Source organism: Crocodylus siamensis, chromosome 13, assembly GCF_052110815.1.
Source record: "Crocodylus siamensis isolate JL-2025a chromosome 13, ASM5211081v1, whole genome shotgun sequence".
NCBI classification, from domain to species: domain Eukaryota; kingdom Metazoa; phylum Chordata; order Crocodylia; family Crocodylidae; genus Crocodylus; species Crocodylus siamensis.
Window position 1 is genome coordinate 759,590 of NC_143407.1, and position 18,309 is coordinate 777,898.

The window sequence follows — 18,309 nt, forward strand, 5'->3', positions numbered from 1 at the left end:
AACAGTATATGCTCTTATGATGCAGCCAATACATCCCCGTGATTCTTGTAGAAGTACAAGTGCAGCAGAAGTACTCCTACTTTAACCTAGCTTCATCAGGGTCAAACTTACAGCAGTTCAGCTCGCTTGCATGGCTCCAGGATCATGCAGGTGTAACAGGCTGTAATTGCTGATGCAAGCTCCGGAGCAACAGCAGGTCTCCTTTTCAAGCAGCTAGAAGTATATGTTTGTTCACTCCTGTAGCTTTCTAGCGACTGCCACAGATGCTTAAACGTCTAGGCATGGAGGCATTTAAATGTTCTGAATGAAGGAAGAGGACTTCAGTGCCAGTGAAACTCCACCCTGGCTGTACGGTACTTGTGTGCTACACAATGGCCCTGTTTCAGGAAGAAGCTCAAATGCCTGCTTCCTTCTCATTGGCTTTGATGAGACTTGAGCATATGCCTGACCATGATTTCAGCAAATCATTCATCAACCTTGCTGCCCAACGGGGTTTCTTCCTATTACTGCATGCTTCATCCATATGCTGCCAGGCACTGCCAGAGGAGGATGCATGGCACGTCAGGAAACTTTTTACAGTGACTATGCACAAATGATTTTGACTAATGGCCCTCTCTCAGCTCTAGAGAGTAGATTTTTAAGCACAATCAGAATCTGAACTCATTATAATTCCTATTATGTACCAGTCTTTTTCTAAGTTTTCGTTATAGTACAACATTCAATCTCACGGAAGTGAAATGGGGGGAGAGAGGGGTGTCTCCATCTACTTGCAACCGAAATCAGCACATTTGTCTCAAGATAGATGGGGGCAAATTGAAAATTTCTGGTATTCAAAACAGCATAAATCATAATGCAGAGCTCGACTGGAGTACAGAATATAGTCACACAATAGAAACCTCCATGCGAAGGAATACTGTGAATGAATCCATCTTTTGGACATCTCTGGCTGTTGTGTATAATATGAATCAGAGAATCGCGGATTAAATCCCAGACACAAAGAAAAAATAACAACTTCAAAGTCTGAGAGAGCGCAGCAACAGGTAGCGATTCAGCACCATCCCTGAACAAATACAAGCCTCCAAGTCTCAACGTGAAGCACTCCTGCAATGCAGACTAGCTGACAGCAGCAAGAGCCTGAGTGCTGATCAGAGCTCACCAAGCTCATTTATTCTCTCAGAACACCTTCCAAACACAAGCACACTACTTCAATTTTCTTATCAGCTTCCATGTTTGATACCAGGCTCTATTCTCCTCTTTTAAAACTGCGCTTTTCATTCTGCTCTTTTTAAACAGCTTTGCATTTGTGTTTGTCTCTATTACCTTATTTCAAATGGTGTAATTTAACATAAAGGGACATCCCTGTAGCTCATTACAATTCTTGCACAAAGGATCAGAACAAAGAATGAAAACACTTCACGTCCAGTGCTGCAATTTGGAATTGGCTCATTAAAAGTGCAAGAATAGAAAATAGTGCTAACAACTCAAGGTTTCACTTGATCAGGTATATAGGAATCTTATACGCACGTTCACACGTGGTGTTGCACCATTTAATATTTCATAGAGAGACAGTAGGGCGGGAAGGGTCCTCGGGAGATCATCGAGTCCAGCCCCCCGCCTGAAGGGCAGGAAGTCAGCTGGGGTCATAGGGTCCCAGCAAGATAAGCATCCAGTTTGCTCTTGAAGGTGCTCAACGTAGGTGCTTGAACCACCTCCGATGGCAGGCTGTTCCAGACCTTGGGGGCTCGGACAGTGAGGAAAATCTTCCTTATGTCCAGCCTGAAACGGTCTTGCAGGCGTTTGTGACCGTTCGACCTCATTATCCCTTGGGGCGCTCTAGTGAACAAACGTTCCCCCAGATCCTGGTGGTCACCCCTGATCAACATATAGGTGGCCATCAAATCACCCCTGAGCCTGCGCTTTTCCAGGCTGAAGAGCCCTGTGGCTCTCAGCCTGTGGTCGCAAGGTCTGTTTTCCTGACCTCTGATCCTGTGCGTGGCTCTCCTCTGCACCCTCTCAAACTTCTCCACATCCTTTTTGAATTGTGGAGCCCAAAACTAGACCCAGTACTCCAGCTGTGGCCCTACCAAGGTTGAGTACAAGGGGAGAATGACGGCCCGGGATTTGCTCGAGAAGCATCTATGGATGCAAGCCAGCGTTTTGGTGGCTTTACTAGCCGCAGCATCGCATTGCCGGCTCATGTTCGTCTTGTGGTCAATGATGACCCCCAAGTCTCTTTCTTCTGTAGCGCTAGCCAGCCTAGCACCGCCGAGCCTATAAGGGTGCTGCAGGTTTTTCTTCCCAAGGGGGAAAACCTTCCATTTTTTGGTGTTAAACACCATCAGGTTCTCGTCTGCCCATCTGCTGAGCTTGTCCAGGTCAGCCTGGATCACCCGCCTGTACTCAGGTGTGGATGCTTTGCCCCACAGTTTGGTGTCATCGGCGAACTTGGCCAGTTCGCTTCCGACTCCAACGTCCACATTATTGATGAAGATGTTGAACAGTGTGGGTCCAACGACAGAGCCTTGGGGGACCCCACTGGTCACAGGGCACCACGATGAGTGACTGCCATCAGTCACAACCCTCTGGGTCCGACCACGGAGCCGGTTTCCCAGCCAGCGGATCGTGGTGGAGCCAAGGCCACAACTGGCCAGTTTTGCCAAGAGGTGATCGCGGGATGCCAGGACCAAGGCTTTTTTGAAGTCAAGATATAGGACATCAATCTCCTCTCCCTTGTCCAGGTGATAGGTCACCTGGGCATAAAAGGAAATGAGACAGGTCAAGCAAGACCTACCCGCAACAAACCCGTGCTGGCTGTCCCTCAGGACGTTGGCAGTGGCAAACAATGTGAGCAAACAAATGAAGAGAAGGGTAGAAAGTGGGCTAGGGTAGCACATTAGAGACTAACTTGTTCAGAATATTGAATCATTAGTCTCCAAGAAGCACCTTGCCCTGCCGGACTTCAGACTAACAAGGTTAGGGTTAGCTACCTCCCTCTTCATAAAGAGCTGGCCTTGGATACAGGTCACTACACCTGAAGCAGCTGCATGGCCCAGGAATTCAGAGCCTTTACACAGCAAATGGCCCCACTGGCTAGCACTTCTCAAACAAAAGGGATCTGAGCAGCAGTAGGAGTCCTTTATTCCTCCCCTCTTGTCAGGGAAGTTTGATAATATGCCCTCCGTTTGACCGACAGCATAGGAAGCTTCACCCATAACTTAGGCATTTATTGAAGTAGCTCAAATAGTTCACAAAGTGTCTGGTGTCCTCAGTAATTATTAACAGCGCTGCTGCCTGTCACATGGTGAGGTCACAAAGTCAGACTGGCTGCCACAGTATTTACAGCATTGCACACCCTTACACAGCACGGCCTCCGCAAACTTTGGTTTTAGTCACGTGACACCAGTAATACTCTGCGCAACTGTTAGTGAGCAGAGTGCGCGCCTTATTCAATTTGCTGCTAGGAATACTGGAAAGCTCAATGCCCTCTCTTAACCATCAATTTTCTTTTTAAAAAATACGACATCCCAAGCTCCATGGTACAGGCAGTTAGGACAGCCTTGCTGCAAAGCTTCCCCTTCCAGCTCCGGCACTTACGTAGACTTATGCGGACAGGAAAAAGTGACACCAGCATTTCATCAGTCTAACGCGGAGCTGAATATTAACAGTCGTGATGCTGGCAGGGTAAGCTACCCAAGGCCGACCACTCCTGAAGGAGGCAAAGCAGCAGTCGGGGACCACAGACGAGCTGCAGCAGAAACACAGGCGCTTCATGAGGAATTCTGACTTTTGACAACTTAGCACTTACAGCCAGCATCAACCATTTGGCATTTCAAGGGCACCCAGACAACAGCCACCTGCATGTTAATAATATACAAGGGACAGTAAGTTATTAAAGAACTTGAAATCCCCTGCTGACAAGGACATGGAGAAACCCCATCCAAAGTCATTTGTGTTTTAACTGCCAGGCAGCAACCCACCTCAGAAACTATGGATATCCAGCAAAACTCAGACATTATATTTTCTTTTGTCTTTGTCTCCTGTCTTTTACTCCTGGAAATTCGTAAAACCTAACACGCGCTAAGTACCACGTAAGCTGATGTGCGACCCAAATTGATCAGCTTATGCAAAAAGGAGGTTCTGACCTTCTTGAAGCTTCATAAAGCACCGCCAATTAATGTAAAAGTAACTCTGATTTAAAAAATACGGTTCCCAGGCAGCTATCCCAATACATCAAGTTTTCACAAGAAACCGCTTCCAGCTAACTCATAAATCCCATCCCCCATGAAGTGCTGACAGCACCACAATTACAGCAGTGCTGGAAGGCAGCACTGTCATTCCGGGAATGCTAAAGCAGTGACGTTATCACACTGGTAAGTAAGAGGCAGCTTACCCCACTTCTAGGGAGAGGTTCTCGTGCCCGCAGCCTCCGATTCATCCTTGAACTACAGCTCTTGAACAAGACTGCTCACGTGCAGAACAAAGTTTCCTACTGAGGCCAGGTAACAGAGAAATCGATATTCAGACTGCTGCAGTGCAAGGGTGCCACTGGAGGAAGCAGCCAGCTTACTCCCTCTTTTCTGTACGATATGTCCATGTGGGAGGAAAACCTGGTGAGGACTGTATAAAGTCTTCACGCGCACACACAGCACTGCTTCATCTAAATGGCTACTCACTGAAAGCAGGGCCCTTTTATACGGACTGTTCATAGAAAGAACAGTTTCAATACACTGAATTTGGGAATCAGAGTTGCAGGTCGGGCACCAGCTTTTGAATTGCAGTTGGTAGAACACCGGCAAAGCCCCACGTGCAAGTGCTCTTCACCAACTGGCTCCCACGGTCACTCCTATGAGCAGAGCGCTTAGACGCCAGAATGCACGCCACCTGAGATCTGTGCTCCTGGAAGTCTAGTCCCTGCTGCTGCTTTCTTCCTTGTTTCTATCTGCAAATTTCATCCAGAGACGCTAAAAACATTACCTAATTTTAATGCACCTTTTGCACATGGGTAATTTCTGTAAATTGCACACCAGGATGTTTCACGATCTCTCATGGAAGAGGAAGGCTTCTACGAGACAACGTCACTGTTTAGAAGTGGTCCAGATATAAACGTTTTACGAATACCTGCCTTGGGGTAGGAAGAAAATAAAGAACAATGAGCATTTCGACTAGTAACAAATGTAAAGTTTATTAAAACTAAGAAGCCCTTAAAAGTGACAAGAAATGAACACTCCAGACTGTGTAAACTCCTCTGCACAGAACATAGTCCAATATTGTTTTGGGGGGATGCACAAGAATTAATTTAAGTTTGAAGTAAACGGTATTAACATTTATTCACTTGTTTAGCTGGGGGATTCCTTGGGTGTATTTTCAAGTCAGGCCATCTTTTTTCTCTCTTTCTTTTTAAAGCGCTCATTTCCTGCAGTAAAACATGTTCCACGTTACAAATTACTTCAAAGCAGCTGAGGGACAGACATGAGATTACAAACTAATTTTGAAAAAAGTTGTCAGAAGAGTAACAAAATAAGGAGCACTCCCATTTTTCAGTCCATACCATGCAAGTGATGGTGGATAAAAGAGCAGCCAACCTTCTGGGCCTGCGATGCTAAATTTTGGGGCTTGACCTAGGCATGCAGAAGCATATTAACACACTGAAGGGACCCAATTTCAAAAGGTGCTGAGCACCCCAGTTGCACTTGGCTTAAATATGAGCCATAATCTGCAGCTACTCTGAAGACCCAGTCACTTCTTCAGGACCTGACAGTGCTGATTTACGTGCCTAGCTTTAAGGAATCGCATGCACAAATAACGGCTTTGAATGTGCTCGCTTCCAAGGTGCTCGTTCCTCCTCCTCCTGGAATCAACTGATGAATAAAAGGACTACAAAATGGACACGTCCACAGCGAACAGGCATTACAGCAAACAACAGAACAACAGTAACTGCCACCGAGGACAGAGTCCCCCAAAGGCAGCTGAATGGTAACCTATTAAAATAGAGTCAGTGACTCTCATCCCATAACGCACTTACAAATGAATTCTGGCTCCAAAACGAATTACCCGAGACAGAAGTCCTAGCAAAAGAATTACATTTGTATAGTCCATGGGAAAGAAAGGGCCGTCTCATTTCCAATGATGAAAAGTTCACGTTCGGAGTGCTTAGCTAGCTCTTCAGTTCTGGTGCACTGCAATAAGGGAAACTTGCCAATCGTCCATCTTGATGCAGCTGTCTGCAGGGGCTAGACTCATTTATGCCTGCTTAAAAAAATTCACTAAACTCAACATCAACACAGAAAACACAATTCTCATAAGAAAATACTTCAAATAAAAAGGAGGCTTTGAAGGCAAAGCCAATCTAATTTTTGCTCTCGATTCACAATCAATCACAACAAAACTATGTATACCCCAACAGAAGAACCAAAACTGGCAGCTCAGTAGCTGTTTGCTGTATTTACTGAGCAGAGTAAGTCATGAAACATTATTCCCTTTGCTGTCACCCGCGTCAGACCATAGGTGGGGGCTTGTGAACATAGTAATCTTTTTAAAATGTTTTAGTAATGCCAGAGCAGAGTTATTCACAAAGCAGACATTTTATTGCCAATCACAGTCTTTTTTTTTTTTTTTTAATATTGAAATGCCTTCTCGAAGACCTGCACTCAAAGCTTCATGTTATATTGTTATTTTACCCGGATGGACTCAAGATTCAAGAAAGAAAAATCAGATACAGGTTCTGAATGTTCCCAAATGTGATCTCCCTCAGCAAGGAGCTCCTAGGCTTAAGTGCTCTGGCCAAAAACTACCTGTCTTTAGTGTCAAGAAGAAAAGGGCCGTAACTTGTGCGCACGTCTCAGTACTATCCCACTAAAGTGTGGCTGCCTCGGTGTTTTACTCTGAAGTACCTACGTCCTAATCTATAACAGCACTTGCATAAAAAGACCACGATTTAGACTCTGGTGGCTCTGTGGGTCGCATAGATTTTCTGCCTTTCACTTTATTTGACTTAGCTTAGTGGAGAACAACAGATATGCAGGAGAATGGCGTTGCACTGAAGGCAACTCATGAAGAAATCCAGTCGGCAGTTGCAGCACTTCACCAAAACACCTTGGCTTCGCAGCCAGGAAATGCACACTTTTTTTTTTTTTTTTTTTAAACAGTGGCATTATTATTATTGTGACTGCATCACAGACGAGCAATGGATCCTTGGGACCAGCCTCTCAACTTGAATGCCTGTTCATTCTCGACGAGTTGAATTTTAGAAAATTGTAACGCCAAGATTTCATCTGTTACTTAAACTACATTCCGTAATTTTAAAGTAATTCATAGTTATAAATTATTAATGAATATTTATTATTTATATTCACGGTGCCAAGTGCACTTTTTCAAGATTCTCTTTATTACGTTAACTACATTATACTGTATCTATGAGTGACACACTTTATTTAATATTTAAAAAGAGAAAAAAATCAAGAGTTTTCTGAATATCTCTGTAGTCTGCTATATAACTCACCTGGCTCTACAGCATGCTGCAAGGTACTGTTTCAGAATCAACTAAAATACAGATTTTTAGGGGCATGTCAAAGTTCATGGATCTAGTTGTCATTCCATGTTTCTACAATTACTTCATGAGATTGAAGGGTGCCAGGGAGCATGTCCCCTTATCACAAAAAAGAGGGAGCTCAAATTAAAAGGTGGCGAGTTCAAAACTGATAAACATTAATACATTTTCATACTACACACAGTTAACCTGTGGAACTCATTGCCACCAGATGTTAACGAGTATGAACTCTGTCAACGTCAAAGACAAATTAGATACTCCAATGAACAGCAGGAATATCCAGATTAATACAAATTAATATTACCAGAAATTTGTGATAGGATACAAAACTTCCTGCTTTAGGATTATTTGGGATTAAAATGGGGGGCAGACTGCCCTTGTATCAGCCCACTGTGGGCTGCTTGCAACTTGGCTTTGAAAGCCTGGTGCTGTCTTTCTCCAACACAAGGCACAAGATTTCCCATACACCTGATTCAACAGGGTGGTTTTCTACAACCCCTGCTACTATGTGGAAGTTGAGAGAAATTCATAGGGACCTGTTTGAAAAACAGAAATGTATGCACTCACTAATTCATACTGTTTGCCGGTCTGAGATGCCAGGCATCATAATAAGAAAGATTTCTACGTTTCAACTAAATCTGATTACCCAGAAGTTCCAGACCCTTGAAGTAGCAAGGTGATTATGAGAGGGATACTGCCAGAGTGCTTTGGTCTCTGCAGTTCACCATAGCAGATGTTAGCCTTCCCAATTCCAATGTTTTAAACCCTGCAGTGAGGAAATTCTTTTAGGGGGCTGCAGTCTTTACCAAACAGATCTGGACAATTTAAATAAGCTGTCAGCTATGCTTGTTATAATCATGCACACCTACCATGTCCTGCTGGAAGGAATTGCCTTACTAAGTGTTATCTGGCAGAATTCCACACTCTACTGCGTTCAGAACTAAGGAGAAACAGCTAAGTACAATATTAGACACAAAAATGTGTTGGCTAAGCTTATATCCCACTGCATTCAACAGCAAATTCAAGCATGAATAATAATCCCGTGATACTATCCCAATATTTTAGTAATTCTCTTTGGAATTCATAAATAGCCCCTTCTACTTTACTGTATGGGCTCGTGGACTACAACGGCCACTGTTCTCCAGAGCACGTAACCCTTTTTTGTCCACGTTATATATGACCTCAATTGCTTAGCTTGGTTTTTTTTTTTTTTTTTGGGCTACATAATCATTTCCCAATAAAGAAAGGAAACCTAAAATAAATACCAACTGTTTCTAGAAACTAGAATGGGAACCTTGAAAACCTGGGTCTCCCTTTGACTCCTCTTGAAGAGCTCTCTAGGCTTTAACAACCAACCACACGGCGCAGCTAAGAGTCCCCTTAGCTGACCCTTTATTAGTAGCATCTCCTGGCTTGCCTCTGAAGCGCAGAACAGTTCTTCATATGAAGTAGGTGGTTGCCTACAAAACCCCAAGCCACTCTGAATCAGACAGACTGAGGAACCACCCAGCTATACCGTCTGCCTATCCACTACCTGCCATGCACAGTGGATTGAGCATAAAGGCATGATCCCTGGCTTTAGGTTTAAAGATTAAGAGTCCTGAAGGTCCAAGTTACACTTTAGATGCAGAACAATTTTCAAGCCAGGTCAATGACAGGAGTTAACACAGTGGCTCTGACAGCAGAGCAAGACTGATTTTAAACACAGGAAGCCATTATTTCATAACAACAACAGTGTTACCTTAAATCTTCTGGAAGACTAAACACAATGCCTCGTTAGATAGTTTAGCAAGCCAGGAAAGACAAGCAGCCCGTCTCCGGCAGGGCCGGTATATCATCCTCCGTGCCCACTTTGGAACAGAACGCTCAACTGCATACGTCGTCCTCCGGCTGCATGCAGTAACATTTCTCATCAAAAGCCTCAGCTTTTGCCTGTGTTATGAATATCACAGCAAAAGTTTAGTTCCGAAATATGGGAGGAATATCTTGTACTGTCGCACTTTGAACCCCTACCTATGGGCAGCTATAAGGCACTGAGCAAAATTAGCCCAGGGAACAGCCTCCAAATTCCTCAGAGGAACAAAAACTGGAGAAGTGTGTGTACATACAAGTCACAGCTATAGACTGGAAATGAACAGGAGATTAAAGTCTAGTCATGGTGGGAAGTGTTTTGCTACAGTTCTGTAGGTTGGGTTTTATATATAAAAAAGAAACCCAACCTACAGAGCTGTAGCAATACACTTCCCACCGTGACTAGACTTTAATCTCCTGTTCATTTCCAGTCTGTAGCTATGACGTAAGTTTTCTCCTTTCACCCTGCAGAATTTGGGGCCAAGGCTTCTGGGTCATCATCTACTTGGAGTTCATATGTTGATATTAGAAGATATGCTGTGGTGCATGCCAGTGCACTTGAGAGCAAGTTCATGCTGGCTGGGTTTTCCCTCCTAGCCTGCCACCCTCGCCCCATACCATGCTTTTGGATTTTAACTCTAAAATTGACTTTACTTGAATAGAACAGCTCCATTATGCTGAAATGGAGCTTGGCCGTTTCGCTCAATGTTTCCCTGAAGAAAAAGCTTTTCCCCGGCAGCAAACTTCTAACATTTTGTCTGCCGCATGATGGTAAGCGTGATTTCAATCTACGTCTCCTTCACAATATGCAGAAAAACTCAAATCAGAGAAGTGCTTGCAGAGTAGGGGTAGGCAACGGCCCTAAGAAGCCTTCTGAAGTAGCCATTTTCTCCTCGTTTCCATAACTCAAACATGGACTTGCAAGATTTAGAGATTTAAATGCTACCGCTTATTTTGTTCCACGCTAAAACTGTGTGATACGTAACAGCATATAAAGGATTCACTCTATTCAGCCTTTCAGCTGGAACTTACACATAGGCTAGTTTTCTGATCATTACTCTTTTTTTTAAACATTAGAGTGAAAGTGTGGTTTTTCAGACATAGGATGTGGGCACCCTGAAAGCCTGAGACTGGCAGAATGCAGAAAAATATAACTTACCAAAAGAAAACAGCAAAAGTGTACCAAGAGCCACTTTTAATCCTAGGAAACCTGAGGAAGGGACCGTGATGCTCGAAAGCCCATCTAAATCTATCCCAACCATGCAGTTGGTCCAATAAAAGCTATCACCAACATGTACACATTCCCACTGGGTTTAAGACCCGCGGGTCAGGACCACATCTGGAACAGGTATCAAGGGAACAGAAAGCGCTCCATATTGACTGCTTTCGTGTCACGGTCAAAGCTTGGAGATCTGCACTCCAAACCAGTCTCTCTCTCAGTTTGGGACAGTGACATGTATGGCACAATGCTCATCAGCAGTCACTCTGTCAGCTCTGCCCACGTCATAATGGTACTGAAAATAAAGACGACGCTCTTAAAGACAGGTTTCTTGTTCGTGCCAATCCCTGGCTTGCTCACAAGAGTCAGCCGGCCTACTTCAATAGCCCATGCTGTGCACTGCCCACTGCTAGAAAGGCTCACAGTTGCAGACGGAGAAAATGATCTACCACGATTGCCACCCATTTTGAAGGGCTAAGAGAATATCTGGATCAAGAGACCATTACAGCATCCAGGGTCACAATACAATTCAACAGGAACTTTAAGGACACTTTTTCCATAGCATTTCACAGGCTACAAAGTAGCTGGTCCCTCAACAAAATTCGGTCCAAACTCAAACTTATTCTTTAAATGCATAATGCATCTCTTACACGAACACAACACAGTTCCAGCAGTCTGCTCTGCTGCTGAACATGGCTAAACTACATGTCAGAAAGCTTTCGGGAGCAAGTTGTGAGTAATCAGAGCTGAACCGGTGCTAATCACTGCTTCCCCCATCTACACTCATAGATCAACCAACAGGTGGAAGGATACTATTTCTGAACAGAAGTAAGGAAGGGGCCTTGATTTAATTACAACTGCACACAAGTTTGTCTGTCAGAAAGCAGAGCGGTAGGCAGACTAAATGCTCGACTCCAGTGGGCTGAACTGTACTACAGTAACTATGAGAGGAGACCAGAGATTTAGATGTGTGGCAGGAAGGACTGGTGCATCTGCATATGCAGGCTGCAAAGCTGTCAGAGGGGTCAGATGCAATTAGCACAGTACATGAGTTTAAATAGTTTAATACAAATAATGCCCTATGACTTTTCACTGACACTTTGCACTAAAGCCTAAAGGCAGATTTAATTAGTGTCAAAGAGAACAAATATGGAACAAGGAAAAGGCTAAATAACTAACTCACTATAACAATATATATCCCTGTCCACCAGGAAGAGGGCTTCAAAAACTAGCTTATTTCCTCCTGACAAAATGGATTTTGTTTGAAAAATATTTTACTGCTAAATTCAGTTTGTAAAACCTTCCTGCAGCTTGGTGTCCTCAGGTATGATAGCGTGCACTTAAGTTTCATGACTGCAGCTACTGTTTATAGTAAACAGCAGTGTCTAACCTCACCTCTGCATATCTATTCTGTTGAAAGAAAAGCTTCATGTAGATTTTATTCAGAATATGCACATCCAGGTATTAATTTGCAGGAAACATTTCCCAGCCAACTGAAAGTAACCTGAAGAAAGGACCAAATGTATTTGTTTTAATTCCAAGTTTATTATACCACATTGAACTCTGCTACAGGAAAGACATATTGCATTTTCAACTCTATTTCAGAAATAATGGAAATAGCAGGAGAGCTATTTGCATTTCTAAAATTTTGTGCAACTGCAGCTTTCCCATTTCACATCCACAGCATAAAGAAAGTACCAAAGAACAATTATTGCCAGTGATATTGCTGTATTTAGTAATTGGCTGCCTCAAAAGGCCAACTCCAGTACTGGGATCATGTTTCACCAGTGTTTAAATTGCCAGGCTACTGAGTTATTCATAAGCTAAATTCAGATATTCCCCAACCTTGCTTATCAGAATTTTAGTTTCCCCTTTCATTATGATTATTACTGAACCATCTTGAAAACAACTTTCCATTTTCAATATGGAAACAAAGAACAGAAGAAAAACAGTGAACATTGGCAGTAGTTGAAAAGCTAATCAGCAGCAGACCGAAGAAAATGATGGCAATGAACAGTGTCCGGCAGGCTTCTCTGAACAAGCAGGTATAACCTAACGCTCTCTGCATTCTTATTAAAATCTACACCGAGTCTTACAAATCCTGAAGATCCAGGGGGTAATGGACCTTTAAATGAGCTTGTTCTACTTAAAAAACAAAACAACTCCCCGCCCCCCCCCCCCCCAAAAAAGAAAAAAACAAACAAACCAACAAACCAAAAACTCAACAACAACCCAAAGAAGCAGCAGTTCCTGAGCTGTACCAGACTCACAGGATTTCAGGGCTGACCTGGTTATGGTTTTAGCCGTGCACCAACAACTTTGTGGCCCCCAAGGTAGTGCAGCACGGCAGAAATGGATTTCTTTTCTTTTTCTTTTGTGTTGCAGTACAGTCCGTGCAAAATGAGAGGAAAAAAATAACATCGGTCCACAGAATGAACGTGCTCAAGCAGAAACTGTTGTACTATCCCCACAATATGCCACTTGGCGTTAGACAGCGGAGTTTGATGACTGAATGGAAGGCAATTCCATTTTTAGTAGTCTTTTACATTGAGAGAGAGAGCAGAGAACAGCTGGTGGCTGCTGAATTCTTTAAAGCTCCCTGTGGATATAGTACATGCACTTATCATGCATAAATATAGACAGATAGGAAAATTAACAAAACGCAGCTGACCTGGCAACCCAGGGCCACTAGGCTAAGGTACGTTTCTTCGCATGTAATGACAAAAAGCTTTCCGCTTGCCTCCCTTCTCCTCTTGTCCACTGGCTCAGCAGTGATCTGTTACTATTTTTCACATCCAGCCTTCCTTTTACCTACCTCACTCTGGTCGTTAGGTACCAACCTGTTCCACAAGTGATTCATCTGCTCTGTGACCATGTTCTACACGGCGAAACATCCTCCTCTCTCTGACAAGCATGCCATTTTCCTCCTATATTCTCTCAGAACAGGACCAGCAACGCGTTGTTTCTGAACCATTTCTGCTATTTTTCATTTGCTGTCTTGAGTTGCTCATATACCTGTCTTTAATCTCATCGGAGTACAAATGAAAATAAGACCCAGGTTTTAGCTGGTGTTCATGCCCATATCTTACGCTACGTGGTGGCCAAATCACCTGCATTTTCAAATTCCTCCATGCTGCGTCTGGAGCATGACAGCCATTCCCAATCTTTCTAGGGAGGTGTTACTAACACCTTCCTGTTGCTCTTGTGACAGACAGTGACACCTTCACAGCTACCCCTTTTCATGCCGGCTTTTGCAATGAAGATAAATGTTGCATTGCTAATCAGTTTATTAAATTCAAGCAAGCTTCAGCAGGGTGACAAAATCACAACAAGAACCCAAACGTGGAAGGCTAGAGTTACTGAAACAGTGAAATGCTACAAACCATCGCTGCCGCACTTCATGAGAACTAGTCAATCCTGATGCTTGACAACTGTCACTGGAACACAGTCTCATTCAACAATTGATTTTTCCAGCTTCTCTCTGTCACAGCTTTCGCTATCTTTATCGCAGGCCTTTGTGTCTTCCTCATTTCATCTTACTAGCTATTTTTGAATGATTGACAAAGCTCTCTCAAGGCTGCTCGATGTTCTTTATGCCCTGGAACAGGCTCCAGTATCCATTTCCCACCACCAAATTCCAGTCTGTATTATAAGAAGGTATTTTTTTCCATCTACTTCCTCATACATAACCTTCCCACAGCTGCGTCAGGTGCATGTTCACAGGTGTTGTAAGCACTGTTAGGAACCTGTCTCTTGAAAATACAAATGCCAGGGAAAATTTAAAAAACCTAAACAAATTAGTTTTTTAAAAGCTATGCTTGAGATGAGCAAGCAGCTCTATGCGCCACACAAATAAAATGTGATATGGCAATTCCTTGTCAAGTGTGTGCACACCAACAAACACAACAGCACAGCAATCCCCTACAGAAGGAGAGAACACTATAAAGCCAGATTCGTCTAGATAATTTGAAGTTTCAGATGGTAATTAATGATCAATCTGGTGGTTCCCATGCTGATGAATTACACTTCAGGATACACTGCTTATCTTACACTATTGACTTGTGCTTGTTTATGTCCCATATAATAAGCTTAATGTACTTAGCGTATTTAATAGTGTGCATGCACTAGATAAGATTGTTGCTCATTGCAGGTCACCAATTACAAACCAGCACTCAGACCCTGCACCGGGATCCATTATTGCAGACATTTATTCCTGCGTAGAGCTCCACTGAGACCAATGAGGGTACACAATAGCAGATCCCAGTGCAGAACTGGGGGATTAAAGGCCTTTCTTCATGTGACGACAAGGTCCAATATGAATAGTGATAATAGTGCATCTAACAAGCCCCCACATGCCTTTAAAAAATACATTTGACTCAACACCAAAAGCTGTTTTAAAGGTAAAAAAACCCACAGTAATAGAAAGCAGTTATCTACTGCATGTTGGCTAACACATGACAAGGGATGCTCATCTTCCTCCAAGCTACATTTTCTGAAGACTCTAATAGCAAAACCATCATTTCAGGAAACGAGACGTGAATGCCAGAAACTGTCTCTCAGAAATATTCTGGGATGCCAAAAATATTTCATTCTAGCTGGGCAGAAAAACAGCAGAATGTCTGAGAAAGAGCAACACCAAAGGGAACAAATGCTGGTAATCTGAAGAATCTCAAAACCAGCCAGCTACAATTTAACGAGCCTAATATTTCAGCCTAGTTTTAGAAAGTATGAACTATCTGTGGCATACAAGAGACAAAGCACATGATATTTGGAAACTACGTTTTACTGAACGTGTGTCAGCTATTCAGAATCATGTGCACGCCACATCTATACACTTGTGCCAACACCTTGTATAACACATTATAGCCCAACCATTCCAGCAAGTCCAACATACTTTACCTATCCAATTCTCCTTAAAACTCAAAGTTAACTTCTACAGCATACTTTGTAGCCTACCAAGAATGTCATCAGATGTAACAAATACTGAACGAAGAAAGATTTCTAATCAGTCCATTTTTTCCATGCTAAATTTCCATTTATGACGGAGGGTCCACACCCTCTCCCCCTTCATAACTGGTTAGCGTCTACTGGAATTCAAATGACGTGCTCATAACAGCCCATTTGTTGATTCATTTCTGTGGGAACTTATGAATGAGTGACATGATTCCATATGCCTCTTCATAAGCTGACTGCAGACATACGTATGTTCACATACCCGTTTATAGCAGGGAGGCACTTTAACTGCAATGTAAGCTGGTTAAGTGGCTTGCTATGTTAATACCAGCTTTAGCAGGATGACTGCTTTCTAATGCAAAGAGCTCAATATCCAGCTGAGGATTCAGAATAAGAATAAGGTTGTGTGTGTTCAGTCACGCTGAAATATCTGAAAGTGCAAGACCCACAAGTGAAGGATTGCTTTAAAGGTGCAAATACTGCATTTTCTGTTAACAACAACTCAATGCTGCGGTGACAAAGTGGCAGGAGATTTCCAGTCTATATTCACAACCTATGATCTATGTGCTCTAACCCTCACATAAAGATGTGGGTCTGAAAACGTGCAATTGCTTCAAGATGCCACTTAGACATTTTTCAAAGCACACGTTGCGGACATAAGCGCAGAACAGAGCAGACAGGCAGTGGAATTTCCACTGCAATAGATACAACGTATAGTGCACGGAAATCAATTGCTATCACTGCTGTTTTGATGAACATTAAATGAATTCATTAGGGCAGGGCACTTAAAATTATGCATTAGCAGCATCTCCTAATGGGTACTAATTAAACTTTTTTCCGGCATCTCCACCTTCACTAGAGAAAAGTAATTACTCATCACTGTCCTACAGTGAGAGAAATGAAATCCATGGGATTAGGTATTTTTACACTGAGTAAGTAGGGCAGATAAAAAAGCCTCTGATTCAGAGAGGGCAGTTTATATAGTTTTTAATTCCACTAGACATGAGCAGTATTTTAAGACCCGAGAAAGGAAAAAACAGCTGCAATTTTTATGCTGTCCTCAAATGAGCTAAAACTAGATTTTGTAGCTGTTCAAAGCCCTGTTTAGAAGGGCTCGGCTACTCTATACTTCTCAAGTTTTAGAGCTAGACTTCACTTAGGGCCTAGAATGAAAATTGTGTTTTGCAGGATCTTTCCCACTTATTCCATGCCATTTAGCCACCAGCTCTTTACATCTATGACAATTCCTTATCTTCCATTGTCTGTAAGCAGATAGACAAACATAGGTGGCAAGAAGTACAATGCTGTTTGTATAAGCCAAGTGTTAATATACAGTATTTATGATAGGCCTGTTCAAACAAAAATGTACGTACGTAAGAATGACATCTGAAAGCACCACAGGTTTAATGAACAAGAATAATTCCTGTTTGCCAGAGGTCACATCTGGTCTGATTTCGAGCGAAATGAGATTTGCCATCTCAATCTAGTCACAGGGGCTTATCTGACAGTTTGTCTACAAAAGGACCAGCCTTCAAGAGTAGGACTGCTGCAAGGCAGAACAAGGTGCCCCTGAATGCAGCATATGAACCTCTAGCTGGTGAGAAAAGAGAACAGTGACCAAAGGCAAACTAAAGATTATGATGAATGCCCAGATGACTACTCCAAAAAGTGGCAGGGAACACCAGAATACCAGCTAATCAAGCTACTGATACTGCTACCTGTCTTGTGATAGCATCCACACCGCGCTGGGCACTACACACACACACACACACACACACGCAGAGTTATTCCACATAGTAAACAGTATGAAGTATATATAGATACATACCTTTGCACTGAAATAAAGCAACTGCAGGAGTGTATCAAGAACTCTTCTCTTTTCTAGCATCTTATCTGATAGCAGCCATCATCGCCCATTTCTGACAAAGATGCAAGAATCCCACCCTTATGGAACAACCTGTTTTGATCAAGTGACTTTTCCATCTATTCCAACGTGTGTCCTCCAGAGGACCACTCTGCACCCCTGTAGGATATCGGCTTTGTTCAGTTGTTTGGCAGCAACCATGAGCAATATAAGCCCAGGCCTGGCAGCACAGCTGACTAGGATCAGTGCACACCGCACAGGGGTAGGGGCAGAAACAGTGAGGACAAAGTAACACCCACAGGGGCTTGTTGTGGGGATATTCACACCTTGCCTAACCAGCTCGCTCAAGCCCAGGTGCCAATCGCTATTTACTCGTAAATGGGTACATCTCTCTATTTTTTATTTCCCTTAAACATCAGCAGGCCAAGGGCCTGTTTTCTGCACACCTTTAAAAACTTTAGAGCAGGAACTGGGAACAGAGGTTTGAACTTGTAGATTTTTCTGTCTTTGCCACAGACTTTTCATGCAATCTTAGCTATGTCGCTGTAATGCCTTTGTTCAGTTTCTCTCCTTTTAATCTATGCTGACCAAGGTCCTTCGCTAACAGGTATTGTGCAAGTATAAAGAAGGTGTAGATACGCATGGTTTTAAGAAGCAGGGGTTTAGTAAACAAGATGCAAAACATGACAATGCTAAAGTTTGTTACAAATAGTTTCGTACCATGAAAATCGTTTTATAATAATAATTGGTGATTAAATTGCAATTTGGCACCTTTCCTCTACAGCTTCTGGCATTGTTAGAGACTTTTGAAGTTTTTAATGAATATTCTCTTTTTATAAATATAACCTGAGACATTCTGAAGGCAAGTTACGGTCC

At 42.9% G+C, this 18,309-nt stretch overlaps 1 protein-coding gene across 1 annotated transcript in view; it reads right to left on the bottom strand.

Annotated features, from left to right (window-relative positions):
* The window catches only part of MAGI3 (membrane associated guanylate kinase, WW and PDZ domain containing 3), a 171,547-nt gene that overhangs the window by 125,580 nt on the left and 27,658 nt on the right, over positions 1–18,309 (bottom strand). The gene's annotated exons all lie outside the window — the stretch shown is intronic.